The following is a 20,537-nucleotide window of genomic DNA, read 5'->3' on the forward strand; positions in this document are numbered from 1 at the left end:
ATAACTCATTTTTGTTGTTCGTTTGTTTTTTAGTTTCTTTTTCTGTTCTCATTTCTCAGTCTAAAATGTGTGTCTGCAGTGAAAACTTGGTTTAGCATGATAAGCTTAGCTTCTTGAGAAATTGGCTCAATTTTAGCACTATTATTTTATGAAAATGAGAGTAAGATCTTGCTTCTTCCAGTAAATTATACCACTTTCTACTTGAGGTTTCAAACCAATTCAGTGAACACCCCAAAAGCCCTTCTGTGAACATTTCTTACTATGATAACTTAAATGAGGTATTTAACAGCATCTTTAGCTAAATCAATGCAAGTGTAAATAGTAGTGTAAGAAAAATAAACACATGTTCCTCCTGACCATTTAGACACTCCCTAGACTACTTTTCCAGCCCCATTTTGGGAGCAAAGTGCTCCAGACTCCCAGCTCACTCATTTCCAGGCAAGATCAGGTGCATGCAGTTAACTGTATGTTCATCAGGGTTGGTGCTGCCCTTTCCCCTTCTCAAAGAGACTGGTCCACAGGCTCAGCTCACCTCTGCCCAGTCTCCAAATAACGTTTTGTGTTTGAGCATGCACACCATAGAGACAGCGGCCGAATACAACCATTTGTCCCTTCCCATCCCACCCTCCTTCACCTTCCATCTTCCGTGACAACGTATTTCTTCGACCTCCCTCCGTCAACCCCTTTTCAATGGCATTTCCCTTCCTGCTGCCAAATGGATGCTTAGGCGCATGGAGACAGTAAAACATTGCTCTAATGTCCCTTGCTGATGCATAGTCTCCTCCCATTATTGGTATAGCAGCATCAGGTTATACGCTGTTAATAGCCTTTCCACTTGTTTATAGCTTCGCTGGCATCATTCCTGGATTTAGCACTGCTGTTTTACTTCCCCTCACTGCTTTGGGGACGACCTCCCCTCAAGCAGCAGGACTCACGTGTCATGTGTGCGATGTGTAATTCAACATGCAGGAGCTGGTGGGGGGCATCACCAGCAACCAGCACATCAAAAACACATTACAACAAAGCTGGCGAACCTCATCGTGGTTGGGGCGGGGGCTTGGGGGGGAAAAGGATTTTTTGTGTGTGTGTGTGAAGTGAGTGAATAATTCATAGGCAAACCATTGACATGATAAATTCCTCCATTTCTCCTCTTTTGTGAATTGACAGTGAACAACTTTCCAATTCCTCCCCTCTGCATTTTCATTATCCAGAATTATTCGCTAAACAATTGCTTGGAATAATTCTGGGGAGCAAACTCTCTGCTGGGGATGTCAGCACTGACGTCAGTGGAATTAGCGCCAGCAGGAGCTTTGGTTCAGAGGCGACGGGCCATCCAGAAGCCTTTCATCACGAGGATTTGGTCTCTAGATTTTGAGCCATGCTGATTAGCTGTGGCAGAGCAGAGAGGCTGGATGGTCCCATTTTCTCTTCCATTAGATGAGCAGAGTTCTGCAAATCAGGTTTTCCACCGTGAATACTTATGTTTACAAATTAATGGGGGTTGAAATTGCTGAGATGCAATGATATATCGTATTGGCGCTTCCAGCAGCACTTCTGCCAGCATGTTTCATCTCCAGCCCTGCAGGACCAAGGGAACAAAGTGGGATTTCTACATTTCCATTTCAACTGCTGCAATTGAGCCCTACCCTTTCCAGGAGCGCTCCGCACAGTGCCATACGGGCTCTCTGAACCCACTGCCAGGCTCACCAGTACAGCTCACTGCCTTTGATATTCATGGGAAGTGAAAGAAAACAACTGAAGGTCTGCTTTTTAATTTCATGGGAAATTTTGAAAGTGGCTTTTGCTTGGTTCTGCCCTTCATTTATTCATTTACAGACTGACCCAAACCCCATATGAACAACTGAATGTCTTCAGTATACTGCAGTTCTGACTCAGAAAGTCCTTGATATTTATCTGCCTGTGGTTTCCAATAAGTTAAAGCCAGCTGACCTAAAATACCAAATTCCGAGGGAGCTCTCTGGCTGATGACTCCCAGTATCTGACAGCAATTGTCCGGGGTGTATTTTCTGTATTTATTTATTGTAAATGAGACATCTGACACCAAGAGATCATAAGCAATTTCCTGCTCTCTCCAAATCACCAGTAGGGTTCCAGTTCCAAGCCTCCCATCATCATCAATTCTGCTGCAAAACTTTCTGTGCTGATTGTCAGTAATTTGCAACACAACTTGGAGGGAGAGAATTGCTTGCAGTTCTCCCCTTCGTCTTCTCAGGAAAATCAGCCTGTATTGGGCAGGCCAACCAGACTGTCATGACCATAAAAAACCTACAAATCCAGGGATGCGACTCCCTGTTCTTTGAAATGTTTTAGGTCAGTAGCAAAATGTAAATGTCATATCCCTATTTCCAATTCTACCTTGGGAAGGATATTAACTTCTTTGGTCATTTCTCTGATTTAGCATCTACTTTCCCCGCATCATGTCCCTGCATTTGGATTTAGGTTAGTTCCTGTCACCATCCCAGACCTATCTGTTTACAGACTTGACAAGATAATTTCCCAACAAGTGACAATGTTTCATAAACACAAACCTGATTTCTGCAAAAATTGGGATCTTCCCTTGCTGCTACAACCCTCTAGTTAAAAGTTCTCCCACCACAGAGAGACGAATTTCACACCGAGGAAACACAATCGCTGACCAGCAAGCTTTACTTCTGCAGTGCCTCAGATAATTGCCAAGCGAGCTGGAAAGAGCTTCCTGTATAGCTGAAATCTTCAGATGCTTTCCTCTTTAAATCCCTCCTTTGGTGCATCGCTTCCACCCACTCCACTGCCTTGCAGCAGGGCTGTGTGAACACTGCTAGCAATTAGTAACCTGTTCCCCTTAGATGTAAGAGTTCCTCATACGCTTCCGTACCAGGAGAAAACATCCCACAAGGGATGCTGTGCCTCCAGCTCCAGCCCCAGCAGCGGTACTGCAGAGGCAGGCAGACCCCGCAGCCAACACAGAAACCTCATCATCCCATACTTTAGCAAGGGATCGGGACACATCCATGTCTATAGTTTCAACCTCACTCTCTTTAAAAGATACATCCCTGTGCTTCAGAACGACTCCTTTCTGGTCCAGGGCAGCTTTTCCTTCCCACCAGCTGCCCAGCCGTGTGTCTTGGGAAATCCCAGCTCAAGTTCAAGTCCCCCGGCCATGCCATTGACCATCAAATACTATCTATTCCTTTATGCTTTAAGTCAAACAAATGCAAACTTCAAGGACAGAAAGAAATAAAGTAAACTCAAGCCACCATATTTAGTCCCAAACAGCAGAGCTGTGCTCTTCTCTCATTAGCACAGGCTACCCCCAGGTGCCAGGAGCACAGCAGAGTTGGGGCATCACCTGGGATCAGACTGCTGCCTGGAAAAATGCAGTTGGCTGATGCAAAGGTGATTATCCTTTATATTGTTTTATTTGTTTGTTTTTGTGGGGGGTTGTGTTGTTGGTTGTTGTTTTTTTTTTTTTTCAATAAAAATAATGGATAGGAGCCGATGCCTCAGTTTCCTCATCTGGGGCAAGTGACATGATGGCTGAGGTGAGGGTGGGAAGCTTAGGGACTGACAGAAAAGTTTAGGCACAAAGAGATAAAGCTCTTTTTTTTTTTTTTTTTGACATCTAACCCCTGCTGGCACTGCGGATAGGTAAAGTCTTTTCAAACCAGCAGGACCCACTTTATGTTGCTCTCTGAAGTGACCAGGGCTAAAGCCAGAAAAAGAAGCCACCACTATTGCTGGCAGGGTACTATGGGCTTGTTAGACACACAGGGCTCCTTAACACGGTCACAGCACCGTGACAATGGGGTCACACTGCTGCCAAGAGCTAATATCTCAACACAAGGTTGCAGTCCATGATGCAGACAGACCCTAAATTGTTGCTCGTGGTGACATTGGGAGCCAAACCCGGAGCAGGCACACAGCTCCCTGCTCGTTCCCTGACCTCGGCACGTCCAGCACCAGCACCGTCTGCAGGCAGCGTCCCCACCAGAGCCACAGGTCCCTTCTGCTATGGGAAAGCAGGAAAAACACATCTCTCACCCTCTCCAGTGGGCCTCAGAAGACAAATCTTCCCAGCTCAGGGCAGGAGATACACACGTGCCTCCTGGCCTCACTCAATGCTTTTGCAAACCCTCCTGTCAGCTGGCTCTAGGCATCCTGCATCAGGGAAAGACGGTCTCCATCAATATTCAAGGCACACAGATGCAGGAAGAGAAGAGGCAGGTAGGCAGAGCCTCTCTGCCACAGCCAGATGAATGAATTTTGCTTGGAGGCAGAGCAGGAGGGTGGTTGTTTGCAGGGTCTGTGTTCTGCCGCAGGCACCAACCAAGCTCTGCTCTTACAGAGTCCTTTCATCCCTGCTCACAACCACCCTGCACTGGCACTGTGTCCCAGCCCAGGCCCGTGGATCATGACCGGGGGCCCTGGAGCCATTCCAGGGCTTTGCTCACTACAAAGCAGCCCTGGTTCTTTTAATTAGCTGAAGAATGTAAATGAGCACGGCGTGTGCCCAGGCCCCTCCTGCAGAGCCCAGGACAAAGTGCCGCACGCTTCTGGGATCACTATCAGTAGATGAAAAAGCCATTTGGCACCCAGGCTGTGGGCAGCGGGCTCGCAGGCAGGCTCCATGGGGCAGCATGAACAGCGAGCACCCGCCAGCAAAAGAGACCAGCCAGATCCCTGGCATTAAAATCCCCAGGCCCTGTGTGCACCCAGATCAGGGACCACAGAGGAATCTTTCCCTAAGACCAAGACCAGTGTCCTGGTACCACCATCATCTCCTTCCCATCCATCTCCATGCACTACTGGCCATTGCTATCACCACCAAACCCCAACCACCCGTCCATCCTTCCCCCTACGTGCTCTTCTATCCATTTCTTTAGCCCCTCTTCAATCTGCCTCCACTTGTTTAAGTTTAGAAAGTCAACGTTTGTCTTCCCATCCACTCTGCAGGAGTCTCGCTCTCTACAAGGGGGTAGAGGAGGATGCAGACAAGCACCCTGTGAGAGCAGGACTAAACAAACTCATCCACCCCGTGCCTGGGAAACACCCACCAGCTCCCACTGCGTGGCAGGGAATGGTGGAGGCAGAAAGGGCTTTGTTAGAGGGACCAAGGCTGGGACCTGGGGCAGCCAGATGCCCATAAGGGCCCTCTCAGAGACATCAAAGGGTTCTCCTGCTGCTCGAGGAAACTCTAAGTTCATGTGTTGCTGGGTTTCAGCTTCAGTTTAATCCTCTTTTGTTGGTGTTAAATAATTAAAAGTGACTGGTCCTACCCAAGAGCAGAGTGCACTAGAACACAGCCAGTGACCCATCAAGCACGTGAAATTAATAAATATAGATCCTAATTATTACTGACCCAAGACAAAGTCCCTATCCTCCTTTTACTGGGTGCAGTTCATACTACTCCCAAAGGCCAGGCTGAGCCATAATTTATGTTTTATTTACCCAGCAAATACCAGCCAGGTACCAGCACTGGGCACCCCTGGGGCACAGGGCAGAGTAGCTCAGTCTGGGCATTACCCTGAGCCCCAGGCTGAAGCAGCGATGCACAGGCAGTGCCCAGGTAACACAGTCAGTCATCGCAGCATCTTTCGATTGAAGCTCTGTAGGATACTGTGTCCTTCAAATTGGCTAAAATGGCAAGGGAGATCAGACAGGACCTGGACTCTGAAACAGAGACCACAAGTCAAACGTCGCTGCTTCCCCTCCTCCACCTTACAACACCCTCACTACTCTCAGCTCTGATTAAAAGGAAAGAAAGTGATTCCTGAAGCAGGGAGATGCATCCTGTTTTGCAAAGGGGCTGAGAGGCCCCATCCCTCGAGGGCACAGTCCCCCCTGGGAGCAGGAGGGTCCTTCAGGCTGCACAGGGCGAGAAGGGCCTGGCACGCTCCTGCTCTCCAGCCCTCATTACCATGTCCTGTGCCAGTTGGCACTGCTGATGCTGCGGTGCTCTGGAGCACCCTTATCTCTCAAGGAGAGGTTTTGTTGCAGCCCTTGAGCACTAGGAAATGGAGATACTCAACTTGCTGATACTGCTCTGCGAATCAATCAGATAGGGAGGATGGGAAGGGGAACAGCTTGTCCCTGCCTGTCACTCCATGGAGGTTTTGCCCTTCACTAGGGACAGCTGATTAATTTCTAAGTTGGGGCAAAATTGATGTCCCTGTCTGATGCACAACAGGGAAACCACCAAGAAGTTTCACCCCTGACTACAAATGACCCACCGTGGAGGCGGCAACCCCCAGGCGGCATGGGGGTCCCCAGGGCACAGGGAGCTTGGATCATACTTTCCCCATGGTTGCCTGAGGTATGATCTGTGCCATAATAGTTGCAAATCTACAAACTTTTTTTGCCACGAAGCTGTGTCCAGGTTGGGCTGGCCATTTCCCTCGGGTAAGACAAGAAGCCATTGCCAGTGCCCAGAGCTGGCAGTACCATACCTGCTGCACTCAGGAGGAGGGATGGCAGCACATCTGGGAAGTTTTGGCACCTAGAGATGGACCCAAGCTTGCTGTGGACACGGTGCAATGTAAACACAGTGACAAGATGGGCTCCCAGCCCCGTGGCGGGAGGCTCCAGGTGGGCCCCCACCAGCTCCTGCACCTCCAGCAGCACTTTTCTCCAGGCTCCTCGGGTGGGAGCAGGGCACCAAGGAGGAGGAGAGAGGTGTCTGCACGCCTGGCACAGCCCTTGCTTCCAGACACCCATGAAGGGCTGCAGGGTGCCCCCTCCCTCCTCTCCCCTCCCAACAGCACAAAGCACCAACCTGCCCTCCTGGATGCTGCTTTTCTGCTGGCATTTTGTGAGTCACATCGCTGATGTCACCTCTCCGCGTCACCGGAGCTCAGAGATGGATTTAATGAGCCTTTGTTTTCTTCAGTTAAGAAAAACCTCAAAGCAGCTTAGTCTCAAACATCCTGAGGAGCCAGCAGGTCTCTCTGCTACTGCCACTGTCCCCTCAGGAGGTCAGATATAACCACAAAAGGGTCCAGCAGGCTGGCTGACAGCAAAAGCAGAGCATCAGAGATCTGGGGGATAACATGTCAAAGTCACACAAGAATGCCTCTGCCCTCACTAGAGCTTGCCACGTGCCACCCTCCTCCCAGGACAGGGCAGGTGACATCCTGCTGTGCCTTACACCGCCCCGCGAGAAGCCACATGCTGGAGAGAGGGATGGGTGGCAAAGTGGCAGTGGCACCGTGCCTACACTCAGGGGACCTGGCAGCATCTTTGGGGGCTTCTACACAAGAAGCTGAGGTGTTGCCCCTGTTGGCATTCATACGTGTGTGCTTGCACTTGCCCACCAGCACCACATCCTTGTCCTGCAGTCTGGGGCCACCAAACCCAGGAGGCCACACCAGCATCTTTCTTGGGCTGCCCAGCAGCTTCTGTAACACAAGCCACACCCAGGGAGTGAATCCTGATTTACACCAGTATAGAAGGAAATTTAAGCCTGCAGTGTTTTAAATCCAGAGGAATAAATCCTTGCAAAGCAGACGGGAACAAAATTCATTATAAAAATCAAAGGAAACAAGGAGCATTTTTCTCTCTTTTATGAAGGTCACTAAAAAGGGAAGCATCATGTGGGGTCCCTGGGAAACCAGTAATGTAAATAGTCAGCGGACAGAGGGCATCTTCTATTAATGAAGGTGTCTTGCCAAAATACATAGGCATCATATAAATTATTAGATAATGAAATTCCAGTTAATTTGCTGCCTGGTCAGCCACAGCCCTCCTGCCATGCTCCTGAGCCCAGCCAATAACATTAAGAAAGAATTACATTGGTACAGGGCAGCTGGTCAACTTGATTCAGAAAATAGCACCTTCTCCAGGACGAGGTGGGGTGGATGCTGCAGCCCCACAGCTCTCTCTGTTGGGTCACGCAGCACTACTCTCTGTGGGCATCCGTGGCTGCAGTGAACGTCCTCGAGAGCCAAAAGCAAGGATTCACCCCTAGTTTGAGGACAAGGAGACAAATATTTTTTTCAGAGGCTTGCTTGGTAAATCTCACTTTCCCAGGGGCTCTAGAGAGATGCTGACAGGAGAAGTCTCCAGCCGGTGGGAGTCTGTCACCTCTCAGCAGGTTTTAGGGCTGAGACAGGCTGGGGTCATAGTGCTGCAGACCAGAAAAAGGCCAGAAAAATTGAAGGCAATTCAATCTTCTTCCATCTCACTACCGTAACCTCCAGCTCCAGTCTCAAGTGCACCCATTTCATCTCAACTACTGTCCTGCTCTCAGGAGCAGCCAACAGCAAATACCTTGGGAAGGACACAAGAAGGGGATGACTACATAGGAGCACTTCCCAGAAAGTCTCTTCCAGCCCTTGCCCGTTTGCAGCTTTGCAGTGAACAGCCCTGGATGGATCCTTCTGCCTGGTTACTCTCAAACTGCTCATCTCCCCTCTCTCCTTCTGGGGTTTCAGACAGGACAGGGGTTGTCTCTGTTTATTGGGACCTGGGTGGGAGGGGGTCCCAAAGGACAAGGAGACAACTACAACTACTGTCCCCTTTGCTCCAGCAATACCTTGATCCCATGGGTAGAAGAAGACCCAAGAGGGGGAATGCCGGGGACATCTTCCCCTTCAAAAATGCTGCAGTGTTTGAAAGCAAAGGCAAGGTGCTGGCTCAGGTCTTGCACCTGCAACCTGAAGTGGGTTTCAAGTACAAATCCCACTATAACTCCCTTCCCATTATCCTTCTCCCTCTGCTGCTCTGAACTATTGGCGCTTCATAGCACCAAATATTCAGCATGCTCCATGTAATTTTAAAACCATTATGTAAGCTGCTCTCTCCCCCCATCTCTCGATGTCTCCAATTGGTGTGTCAGAATGTAATTAGCTTTTGATGGGATGTTAAGATTTCTTGAGCTCCTGTGGAGAGGCAGCATGGGGAGAGGCGAGTCAGCGGATTGTGATTGTCACTCCCCATGGTAAGTGCTCAAAGACCCTGGAAGACTCATTTACAAAAATATAAAATAAAATAAATAAAAAAAATCCAAAAGCAACAGACCCAGTAGGCTTTAGTTTAATTGACTGAAATCACTGAGATTTTTTTACCTCTATGCTTTCTCCTGCTTGGAGAAAAATGGAAATTAACTGTCTCACGACCAACAGAAGAGTGCCATGCTGTGGCAATGGTCAGGGCTCTCTTGTAAATCCAGCTCCTCAAGAGGCTGAGAAATTCCCAAGCTGTTCATTCCTGCCTTTCTGACCAAGGTTATGCTGTACACCTTTGTTGCTGCAACCCATCTCATCAACACTCCTCCATCCACACCAGGACTAAGACCTCGAGCACTTCATCACAAACCCGCTGACCCCCCGAGCCATGCCAGGGCAGGACGCTCCACCCAGGCAGCAGAGAGGACAGCAGGAGGTGATAGATTCCTGCAACCCCCCTCACGACAACACATTTGATCATGGCAAAGTGCAATCCACAGCCTATCTCCAAGCAAGATGGCACTTGAAATCCAGATCTGCAATTTAGGGGAAGTTTGGTGCCTCCAGACAGAGTGGCGGTCTCAGCTGCCACCGCTGCTGGGGCTGAGCTCCTTCAGTGCTCAGCAAATTTCAGCTCTCCACCATGGTGAGGCAGGACAGCAGAGTTACTGCACCCCACAGATGGGAGACATGCCCCAAGGCATGGGGCGCTTTCACCAGGGAGCAGCATCTACCAGCAAGGCCAGATGTTTCAGCATCTATTTTGTCATCCCCAAGTCCTTCTTTCTGCAGCTCTGGCTGGGGTATCCCACTGGTAGAGAGAGGACACAATTCTGCAAAAGCATGTAAGTCCTTATTCAGGTAAGCCGTGTGGGAGACTGGTGTTTCACAGCTTACAGCCCCAGCCTTAAATACTGCAACCTAGAAATCTGTCGTGGTGCTTTTACAGAAACAAATGCATGTTGGTGTCACTTTTCCAACCTCACAGATGTAGTATGATGGAGAGCTGCAGGTCCAGTGCCCTACCAATCCATGCAGGAAATACCACATTTTCAGAGCCTTCTCTACACTCTCCCCCACTAGCTGAGCCCCATGGCAGTATGAAACAAGTCTGGCAGTTCCTCCAGAGCAAGTTTTCTGCAATCTGGCTAGGCCTGAACTTCCACAAGAGCATCTGCCCCAGCCAACAACAGCACATTGAGCATTTACATACCTACAGATGGTGCTTATATCACCGAGCAGTATGTTTGTCTACACATCAGCCCTGGCCCAAAGCCCATTAGAGTCGTCGGATGCTTTTCATTAACTTCAACGGGCTTTGGATGAGGTCGGTTTGGTCAGAGCCTCCACCAGCACAGACAGAGGCATTTCAGGGAATCCTATAGGGTGCCCAAGCACATGTGCATTCAAATCGGCCACATAAACGTTTCCCTAAACACAAACCTACCACAAACTCCATTCAAATGCGCGTGGCCTGATATTAATACACCTCTGGCTCTGAATTAGTTGATGATGTGAAACAGACACATCCAATCCAATAATGAGCCCTTCCCATCAAATGCCAATTCAACTGGATAATGGGCCATATTGATTGCTTCAAGGACCAGACCAATTTCACTTGTCCTTTTAATGATTATTATGACATTATCTATATTATTTCTGCTCAGCAAAATTAATTCCTCTTTCCCCACCCCTGTCCCTCTGGATGTGAGTCCATTCAAGTCTCTATTCCTGCTGAGACAGAAGCTGAGGAGACCTCTGCAAGGACTGAACTTAATTCACTTCTAAAGCGTTGTCAGGCAATTTGATTTTTTTTTCTCTAATACTGCCACTGGCATTAATGGAAAGAAAACAATAAATGTATCTGGTCACCTAAGTAGTCAGCCTCCCCTTTCATAGCTCTGCTGACATTTCTGTCTCCAGCCTGGACAGTAATGCATTCCATTTTAATTTTAGCAAATGCTTTCTTTATGATCAGAGACATTTTTCATTTGTACTTGTTTGCATCTCCCTTAAAATTCAATATTTCATTTGGGGATGCAGGGTTATTGCCTGCTCCTCAAAATAAAGCATATGTGGCAGAAGGATATTTCGAATTATTTTCTCCAGTTTCCTCCACTCAAGATCAGCTGTTGCCTTTCCAGGCATTCCTGGGAGCAGGCGAGAGGAGTCAGACCCAGTCCCTGTACACTGCACAGTGCATCTGGTCAGCAGGACCATGATGGGGCTTCTTGGGGATGCCCTATACCAGATCAGCCAAAAAATAAAAAAGAAGAGTTTGAACAAGCTTTTGTCTCCCTGGGCCAAACACAAACTGTATATCCCTGAAGTTCCATCCATACAAAACTCCTGCAGAAGTCACACGTGCAGATGCAGGCCGGGGACAGCTCTGTCCTAACACGCTCAGCTCCCCCGTCTGCCAAGCTGCCAGAAAGACACAGACATCGGCGGCTGGGCGAGCTCAGGACTCCTACTGGCTTTAGACATTTGTAATTCTCAAGTGCTCTGAATATAAAATAATAATGCTGATGAGATTCCTTTGCACCAACCTGTTCCTCCCTTCCCTGCCAGGTTACCCCAAAGAGGTTTGGGCAGGAGCAGATGGAGCTCCCGTGGCATGTGCAGGAAGGGGGTGCGATTGGGAGACTTCACTCCCCAGTTTTGGGGTCCAGGTCTGCAGCAGAACCCCAAAAAGGCATGAAACAACATGTAGACATTATGCCCCACAGCTGTTGACTATCAGAAGTGGTTTCTTCAGAAATATATGGTACCTTGACACTCACACACTCTTAAAAGAAGCACTCACCAATTTTACAACCTACCTGGAGAAAACGAGCAGACGGTTTGCAATATGTAGCATCTCCTCTGGCTTACACCAAAGCAGACCTGGCTCCTTTCTCTGCTATTCTTTTCCCAGCTGTCCACTCCAATCCCCCATGCAATTGCATTCACTGCCAACCCCCCTTCCCCATGGCAAAAAACAATTCCTTTAAAGGTTGCATTTGGGACCCAGATGTCTCGGAGGATAATTACCACATGCTCTTACCTGAATACCCCTCTGATCTCTAGCACTAAATAAGAATTGACAAGAGAAGTGAGTTGGATATATACATAGCAATTTTCTAATTTTCTGAGCAAATTTGGTTAAAGCTGCTGAACAAGAAAGCCTGAAACCTCAGTAGAGCAACCAGACAGTAGAGGAATGACAAGAGCTTTGAACTCAAACATGGCTCTGTGCTGACCTAGAGAGACTATTTGAAAGGCTGGAGATGTTTGCACTCCCTTGGCCATTACATCAAGGCTGCTGAGAAAGGCCTCCCAGAAAACAGTTTTTTACAATATAGTAGTATCTCCACCGGGTCCCAGCACAAGACTCCTCAAATGGTCTGAATCCATCCTCTGTCTTGAGTCAGCGAAATGGAGGGAAAGGTTTTGTATGCTGGAGACTGTGCCTCTCCGTGCATATACACCTTGAATTATAAAACATTTGTGGGTAGGAGGAGCGCCTTTGGCAAACCGTGTGCTTTCACGGGAGGATGGAAAGACCTTAGCTGGATGTATTTCTGCAAGATGAAAGCGGCCAGCACTGGAGTTATTCTGAGAGCAGGAATCAGCACAAGCTCTTGTCTCGCAGCTTCTCTGATCTCCCCTAACAACGGTGCAGAACAAAAGGTTTTGTCTCTGTTCGAGAAAGGGAGAGGTATTGTAGTTCCTTCATACCTGCCTTGGCAGCACTGGGACATGGCCACTGCCTCGTCTCTGTCCATTGCCATTGCCTGCAACAGGTCTTTGAGAGAAGTAAGTGGATCAGCTCAAGGGAAGATGCCAGGAAGGTCCTGGGCAGGGGAACCAGCCTCCCTTGGTGCATGAATTGGAAGCAGCCCCTGGGGAGTAAGGCACTGCTCAGCATCAGAGCAGCAGAACTGGCGCAGAAGCAATTTTACCCTTATTATCCACATCCACAGACTTCTGGTTATGTACAGTGCAGCAGCTTGGCTTTTTCCCAGTAAGACTGACTGTTGCTCAAGCAGCCACCGGAGCCACCAGCCTGTGCAGCAGATGTCGGTGGGCCAGATCCACCCCCACCCACTGTAAATGGCTGTAGCACTGGCAGCTCTGCTGGATCCCACTCAGCTGAGGAAAGATCTGGCAAAGGTCTCTTGGAGCCATGTCTTTTGCTTAACTCATTTCTGGTAGCTTTCCAAAACATACTAACATCTTACTCATGGGTTTAGGGTCCATCTGAGATGTTAGGATTTGTTACTTCCTTTCCTTTGCTGTCTTGCTTTGTCCCAAGCCTAATGTTCTCACACCTACAACCGTTTCTATTTTGTTTTCCAATACCAAGAATTTAACTTTAATCACTCACCATCTTCAAATACAACAGAAGATGTAATGCAATTGTTTAACATTCATAGATGCACTAGCTCTGCTCCTTTGTGTACTTATTAGGCAGTGCCAGAAAACACCCACCGTGAGTGTCCTGGTTTCAGCACAGTGCATTTCCTCATGGGTCAGTCCCTCCAGAGCACATGTTGAAGGACATCTCTTCTGATCAATGAGAAGAGCCCAGCAATAACAATCCATAAAACTAAACTGCATTAAGAAACCCCCTAGACTCATCTTCCCATATCTAATTAATTTAATGCTACTAACTAGCCCTATTGTCCATCCTTTTCAGGTTTTATTGCAAGCTTTTTAATGGAGTTGGAAGGAAAATTGACTCTCCCTTGGTGGGGATAAGTGACATGTTAAATATCCGTCCCAAGAAAAGTTAGATAATCAGTATTAAGAAAGGAAAAGAAATTGGAAAAAGAGGAAGAAAGACTAAAAGACCAAATGAAGTCTCCTATGATGGAGAACACTTTCTGTTCCCACACTGCCAGATAAACTTGATTTGGGCTCCTGACTTGTTCAGAGGCTGCCAAGAGGAGGCTGAGAGATGAGCTGCCTCTTAATCAAATCAGCTCTGTCTCTCCTACAAGCCTGATGACACCAACACATGAAAACCACGGAGATAACAGATGGTTCCCAAGGGCACAGAGCCGACAGCAGAATTTCCTTGTGGTCTTGAAACCACACCAATCAACAACCATTTATTTGGAGAGGTTTGTGCCTCCTGGCTTTTGTCTCCTCACTCTGCCCTCATCTGCGTCGTCATCTACACACTGAGGTCCTTCGCTCTGAGGAGCAGGAGTTTGGATGCAGTGATGGGGTTACAAAACACCCTAAAATGTAGGAATGAGGCTGCTTGCCCTGGGGACACCAACACGTATCAGAACTGAGATGTTCTTGCTGGACAGGCATCAGCAGACATCACAGCATCAGCAGACATCACAGCATCCACCTGCTCCATACCTTGCTCAGGTTGGACAAAGTCAAATTACTCACCCCTGGTATAAGATGTACTCTCATAATTCCCATCACCTTTAAATGGCTAAAAATTGTAGATATGCCTCATAGCTCAAGTTCTCACAGCTTTCCCCTAAGAATAGTGATTTTTTTTTTTTTTTTTTTAACCAATCCTAAGCGTAGGCATCTCTGGAAAGTTTGCTAACCTCTGCTTCACCACCTTTTTTTCAGCTGGGAAGCTCTCTCCGCTACCCAAATTGTCCTTGTATTGGCTCTTTTGTTAATGCAACTTCCACTGCCACCTCTCTGAAGAGCACAGTTACCTGCTTTATTAATCTCCGGGTGTTGCATCCACCTTCTCTGGGCAGCTTGTGAAAAGTGGATCCGTTGGTGTTTCTATCAATTTCAGGTGCTATTAACACTAGTCTCCCTCCCTCTAAGGCCATTTCACACTGCTTTTGCTGCATATCTGTTCCCCTCCCTCTGCACTGGCCAGGTGTTTGCTGGCAGGGAGCCTCTCCCATCCGCGGGTACGTGCCTGTAAGTTTTAGCAGCCCTGGATCAATGCTGGAGGTGAGGTAGGCCTGAGCACAGGCTTAGCACTGGTCTAAACTGGGAGTGACACCACAGGAGTCTGCGCAGAAGAGGAGAGTGAGACCATCACCTCCAATAAACACCAAACGTTTGCTTTGCTCTGAACCTTCTTGGTCAGGAAACAGCATAGTTTTGCAAGGAGGGTTTTCTTCCTGCTTTCTTATCTCCAGAGCATCCCAGCTCAACAGGGACTGAAGCCTGAAATCCTTTTTTCTGCAGCCCTACTACAGCAACAGCAGCACCAAGGAGACGTGTCTGGAGGACAGAGGGAAAGCAATAGGAATCCTGGACATCAAAGGGGAACTTGTTCCAAAGGCCATGGCCTGGGCTGAGGGCAGTCCAAGGACAGCTTGGAGGGGCTCATAAGGGCAGTATGAGCCTAGAGACCCCACATCCATCCCTAGGCTGGGGATCAGAGCCAGGATTAAACCCAGCAGCTCTACACAGTTCCCTATGTCTGTCTGCTTGGATGTCTTGGGAACCACCCTGGTATTTTAAGGTCTTTGAGTCAAAACAACAGCAAGTCCCAGGGCATCTCCACTCTGGAGACCAAGCTGCTGAAATGACAACATGTGCTGATGTTTAAATATTAACAAGTCAATAGCCATTAAATCCTGATAAACACCCAGATGCAAAACACCAAATCTGGGAAACTAATAGGATTATTAGTGCAGTAGGGGGCTTAACTGCAGCAAAATTTGTCGGCCTGTTCTGCAGCTGTGTTTAGTTGGGTCTGAATCATGCCCAGCCTGGATAGAGAGAAGAGCTGCAACCAGGGAGCTTACCGGTGCCTCAAGCCCTTTTCTGCCCTGTGCATGTGAGCATCCTCTCACCACTCCTTACTGTGCATCTGTAGCCCAAAGGAGTGGACTTTGCCTTTTTGAAAAAGCCACAAACACTGCCATTCTTTGGAGGATCCCTCCTGCCTGCTTGAACTATGCACCCAGTCTCAGTGAGGAGACCCTCTCCCTGCACAGCACCCACTTGTGCCACACAGCACCCTGCACACCACGAGCTTGTGCCCATCTCACAGCAGAGACAAGCAAGACGCTTCTTTACATACAAAATGTTCCTCCAATAAAAGATGTGAGCCCACAGGTGGTCTGCTTCTGGCCCTTTTCACATGAAAATCCTTAACTACAAGGTGCTGCACCAGAAATGAACCTCCACCTTCAGCTCACAGGCACAGTCCACAGGGTCAAGCACCCAGCCCAGAAGGGTCCATCATGGCCTCAGAGCCACCAAACTTTCATGAAAAAGAGAAAAAAAGATATGGTAAAAGAGTATCACCTGGTGTGAGAGTGGCACACTGTGTCCACATCCACACAGATAGGAGTCTAGGTCTTTCTGAATATATCTACACTGTGGAGAGCAGCGTCCAAAGGAGATGTAGCTACCCAGGCTCTGCAGAACATCTCACCAGCCTGGTTGCAGTGCCCCTGATACCTCCCGTGGACCCAGCTCCAAGATTCCTGCCATGAAGCACCAGGAGAAGGGAGCATGCCAGCATACTGCAGAGGGACACCCCAAGAATTTCCTTCCCAGGAGATGCAAAGCTCAGCAACTGCAGAGAGCCAGCAGTGTGAGCTGGGCAAGAGGCGTTCAGCCACACACCACGATGAAACTTTCAAAGAGAAGGCAATTTGCTGAGAAATGAGGGCAAAGGCAGCAATGCCCAGCTCGCTGGAGCATCTCCAGGTCAGCTCCTAGGGATCAGACCGCAGACCCCAGGCTGACACAACACTCAGCCTTCCCCCACAGAGGGGCTGTGTCCTTGGTTTGGTTCCACTGGTCACATCATGGACAGGGACACCCAGGAAAAAGCACCCCAAGGAAAACACAGGAGGGGGTGGAATGCAGCCTGTACCAGGCTAACGCTCCTCCAACCTCTGTTAAATCCACCTCTGCCATCCAAAGGAGAGGCTCCGTAGGGAGCAATGCAAAAGCTGTGTTTGCATGGCTCGAAGAGAAGAGAGCGACTATACATTATATCAGCAATAAATGTCAGCTACTAAAAACAGGCTTCAATTTCTAACTGTTGATTTTCAATAAAAATAAAGGCTGAATACTACCAAGCCTAGTTAACTTGCAGGCAAGCTGACAGACCCAATCAGCTTGGTTGTCTTTAAACACTGTGGTACCTCAGCATTTAAGAAATCTTCTCATTATAGAATAGACCCTCGTTAGAAGTGGATTTTCCACTTGTAAGTGTGCCCTTACATCTCAGACTGTACAAGAAGCAAGTCAAGGACAGACATCTCCCAGTACAAGAGCCCCCTTATCCCCCAGGTGCTCTCGTATTTACAGTATTTCTCCCAGTATTTCTTTCTTCCTAGGGTTTCTGTCCAGCCCAGATGTAAACAACTGAAGAAGTAAAGCTCCCACCCTGGAAGATTATTCCATGGTCTAACAGACTTTGACATCATTTTTTTTTTTTTTCTTTCCTGACAGCTGAAATTTGATGCAAATTCATTTCACCCCTTTATGTCGAGATATGGAGAGAAATGAGAAAACCACAACTGTAGAGACAAGAGCCTGAGATGACAGAAGGACCTAGACTGAGGACCCAGAGAGATCTGGGCAGGTTGGAGTTAGAGTGTCAATGCTGTCCCCAGCCTAGTGTAGCACGTTGGATAATCCATCCCTATCTTCTCCCCAGTCTCTCTTTTGCCTATAAACTTCAGTAACAACCACCAACCCACTGAGGTTGTGACTGCACTGAAGAGATGCTCCCAGCAACATCTGACTGGGTAGGATAGACAGAAACCCACGTAATGTTGCATGAAAAATTAATCTCTCCTGAACTAAGGGGAGAAAAGTTCAGAGTGTTGTAGCTATAACAGAATATGCTGCTCCTTCCCTAATCAGGATGTGTTATTGGGGAACAATTAAAAACAAGTAAGGGGCAATTAAAGGTAATTAAATGCTCTCAGTGGGGAGCGAGATGCTTGTGGGATGCTGCATAGCTGACAGGCAGAGAGCTGTCTGCCTGTATAGCACGTCTGCCCTCCAGGAAGGTTATGAGAGAGCCCAGGATGGGGTGCAGGAAATGCACCCCCAGCTCTGCGCCAGGGGTTGGGGCTCCCACAAACCACCCGGGAGCCAACCCCAGAGGCCAGGCAGCCTCAGGCTTTTGGGTTTTCCCACATGGGACATCTTTCCCACTGGAAAAGGCAGGGGGAGGTTTCTGAAGGAGCTTAGCAAGAACTAGGCTGGGGCAGGGGGAGAGCTACAGTCCGACAAGGAGCTTGTAGCTCAGTGTCGTGGTTTGGGCCTGGTTGGCAGCCAACCACAATGCAGCAGCTCTCTCTCCCTTCCCCGCCGGCAATGAGAAGGGACAGAGAACCAGGCTTGGGGTTCAAGATAGGACTGGGATGGGGAAAAATCCCCCTTTTATGATCATGAGCAAAAGGCAGACTTGTTAGGGGAAGAAAAAAAAGAACATACATTAACTAACAACACATAACAGAGTAGCATAGTGAGAAGCATTGCCCCATCTTGAGAACACCTTCCCCCCACCCCTCCCTTCTTCCCGGGCTCAGCTCTGCTCCCGATATCTCTACCTCCTCCCCCAGTGGCACAGGGGCAGGGAATGGGGGGTGCAGTCAGCGCTGCCACTTCCTTCATCTTCGGTGAGGGGAGTGTCCGAAACTTGTTCCCCCCTGCTCCATCGTGGTCCCCCTCTCACAGCAGACAGTCCTCCACAAACTTTCTCCGACTTGAATTCCTCCCACGGGCCGCAGCGTTCCCCACACTGCTCCGTCATGGGTCACTAACTTCCTCCGACTGGATTCCCTCCCACGGCTGCAGCCCTTCCCGAGCTGCTCCAGCGTGGGACTCCCCCGCATGCTGCAATCCTCCCAGCACTGAATTACAGCAGCGGGGCTGCCTTTTCCCATGAGACCCTGGCCTTCTTCGGGCACAGAACCTTGATCAGTTGAGCAGGAGCAACAGGCCACAAATCAATGTCTGCTCCACCGTAGATCTCCATGGGTGCCAGGGGGGGCAGCCCTGCCGTCTCCCCACAGGATACAGGGGCGTCTCTGCTCCGGCACACCTCCCCCCTCCTTTCTTCCTCCGTTCCCCCACTGACCTTGGTGTTCACGCAGCTGCCCCAACTCCTCCTCACCAGTCCCACTGCCCGTCACCACGTCCCTTCTTAAATACGTTATCACAGAGGCGCAGCTGATGGGCTCAATTTCCCAAACAGAAGTGGAGCTGACGTGGAGCTGGGGGAGCTTCGAGAAGCTTCTCACAGGGGCCTGCCCCGATAGCCCCCTCCCCTGCCACCAAAAAAACTCCACCATTCACTCAACCCAGGACACTCGACTAAGAGCACTATCCCCAAAAAGCAACGGGATGAGATCATGTTGCCTGCGACAGCTGAGCGGACACAAGCAGGATCCAGGAGGGGAATGGAGTGACCGGTGGGACTGGAAAACAACAGACTGCAAATGCGAGTTCAGCCTGAAGAGCAAAAGCTTTCCCAAAAAGTTGGCAGTCACTCTCCAGCAGCGTTCATCTTCCCTGGGCTATAGGGAAAGGCTAATAACTATGGATTTATGCAGCATTCCTGCATGCAAGAAGTTTCATAAATATCCACTTACAGTTTATATGAATTTCAACCGCATCTGACTGTAACAATAGGTGGAGCTAGAACTACTGTCAGCTCACAAGAATGAGAGCAAAGCGATGTGCTAAAGCCGGATCCGTAGCCGGAGTTAGGCCTGCGTGGGACATGCCCCGTGTCCTCCGTTCCAGCCTGAGCACAGCCGCCCTCCAGGCTCGCGGCAGACAGAGCCAGGCTGCTGAAACACTTGGAATGACTTTGGCTTTGGGAAGGACTTTTTCATTAACGTGGCATGATGAAGTCATGGCTCTTACTACAGATTTTGTGCCTGGTTGCGTCCAGGCAGCCGGCACTGCCGAGCCAGGACTCCACACCTGGACGTTGGCCTGTTGTCCCAGGAAGGCCAGACCTCCAGCTCCGTAATTCCAGTTCAAATCAAACTAGAGGTGCACAACCTGCACCAAGGCATTTTGGGGTCTTTGGGGTGGATTATGCTGCCTGTATAGATGTTATTAGGGGGATGCTTCATTCAACCAGACCTTCATTCACCCACACTGTCAGAACTAGATCAAGTAAATTGCCAAGGAGTGAAAACAACCCCGGATGGTGCCCAGGAGAGAGATCTGAGAAGAACAGTATTTCCAACAGCACAAAAATCCCTATAGCTTTGGTAAGGTGGGACATAGAGGACCTGTCCTGCCTTATATATTCCCTGCCCCAACATGTTTTCCCCCTCTCCCATCAAACAAGAGCTGGCTGAAGGGATGCTGAGCACGTGCAACATAACTTCGCAGCATTCATGCAGCAGGAAGGTGCTGGCCAAGGCACTTCAGGCAGCCCCGGGAGCCTCAGGAAGCACAGTGGTACCATGCCTCAGCCTCCCAAATTGTCTTTGGAGCTTCACCCAGACAGGGCTGCTGTGCTATCTTTGCTCAAACCTGGGTGACAGCTAATTAGCTGTTTAGCATAAATCCAGACTGTCTCTCCTGCCTTCCCCTGGGATCGAGAGAGAAGTTTTCAGCTTCTCTGAAGTGAAGAAAAATAATCTTGTATTGGAAGAGGGAGTGAAGGGAATGGGG

This window comes from Tyto alba, unplaced genomic scaffold, assembly GCF_018691265.1.
Source record: "Tyto alba isolate M040663 unplaced genomic scaffold, T.alba_DEE_v4.0 Super-Scaffold_20, whole genome shotgun sequence".
Classification (NCBI taxonomy): domain Eukaryota; kingdom Metazoa; phylum Chordata; class Aves; order Strigiformes; family Tytonidae; genus Tyto; species Tyto alba.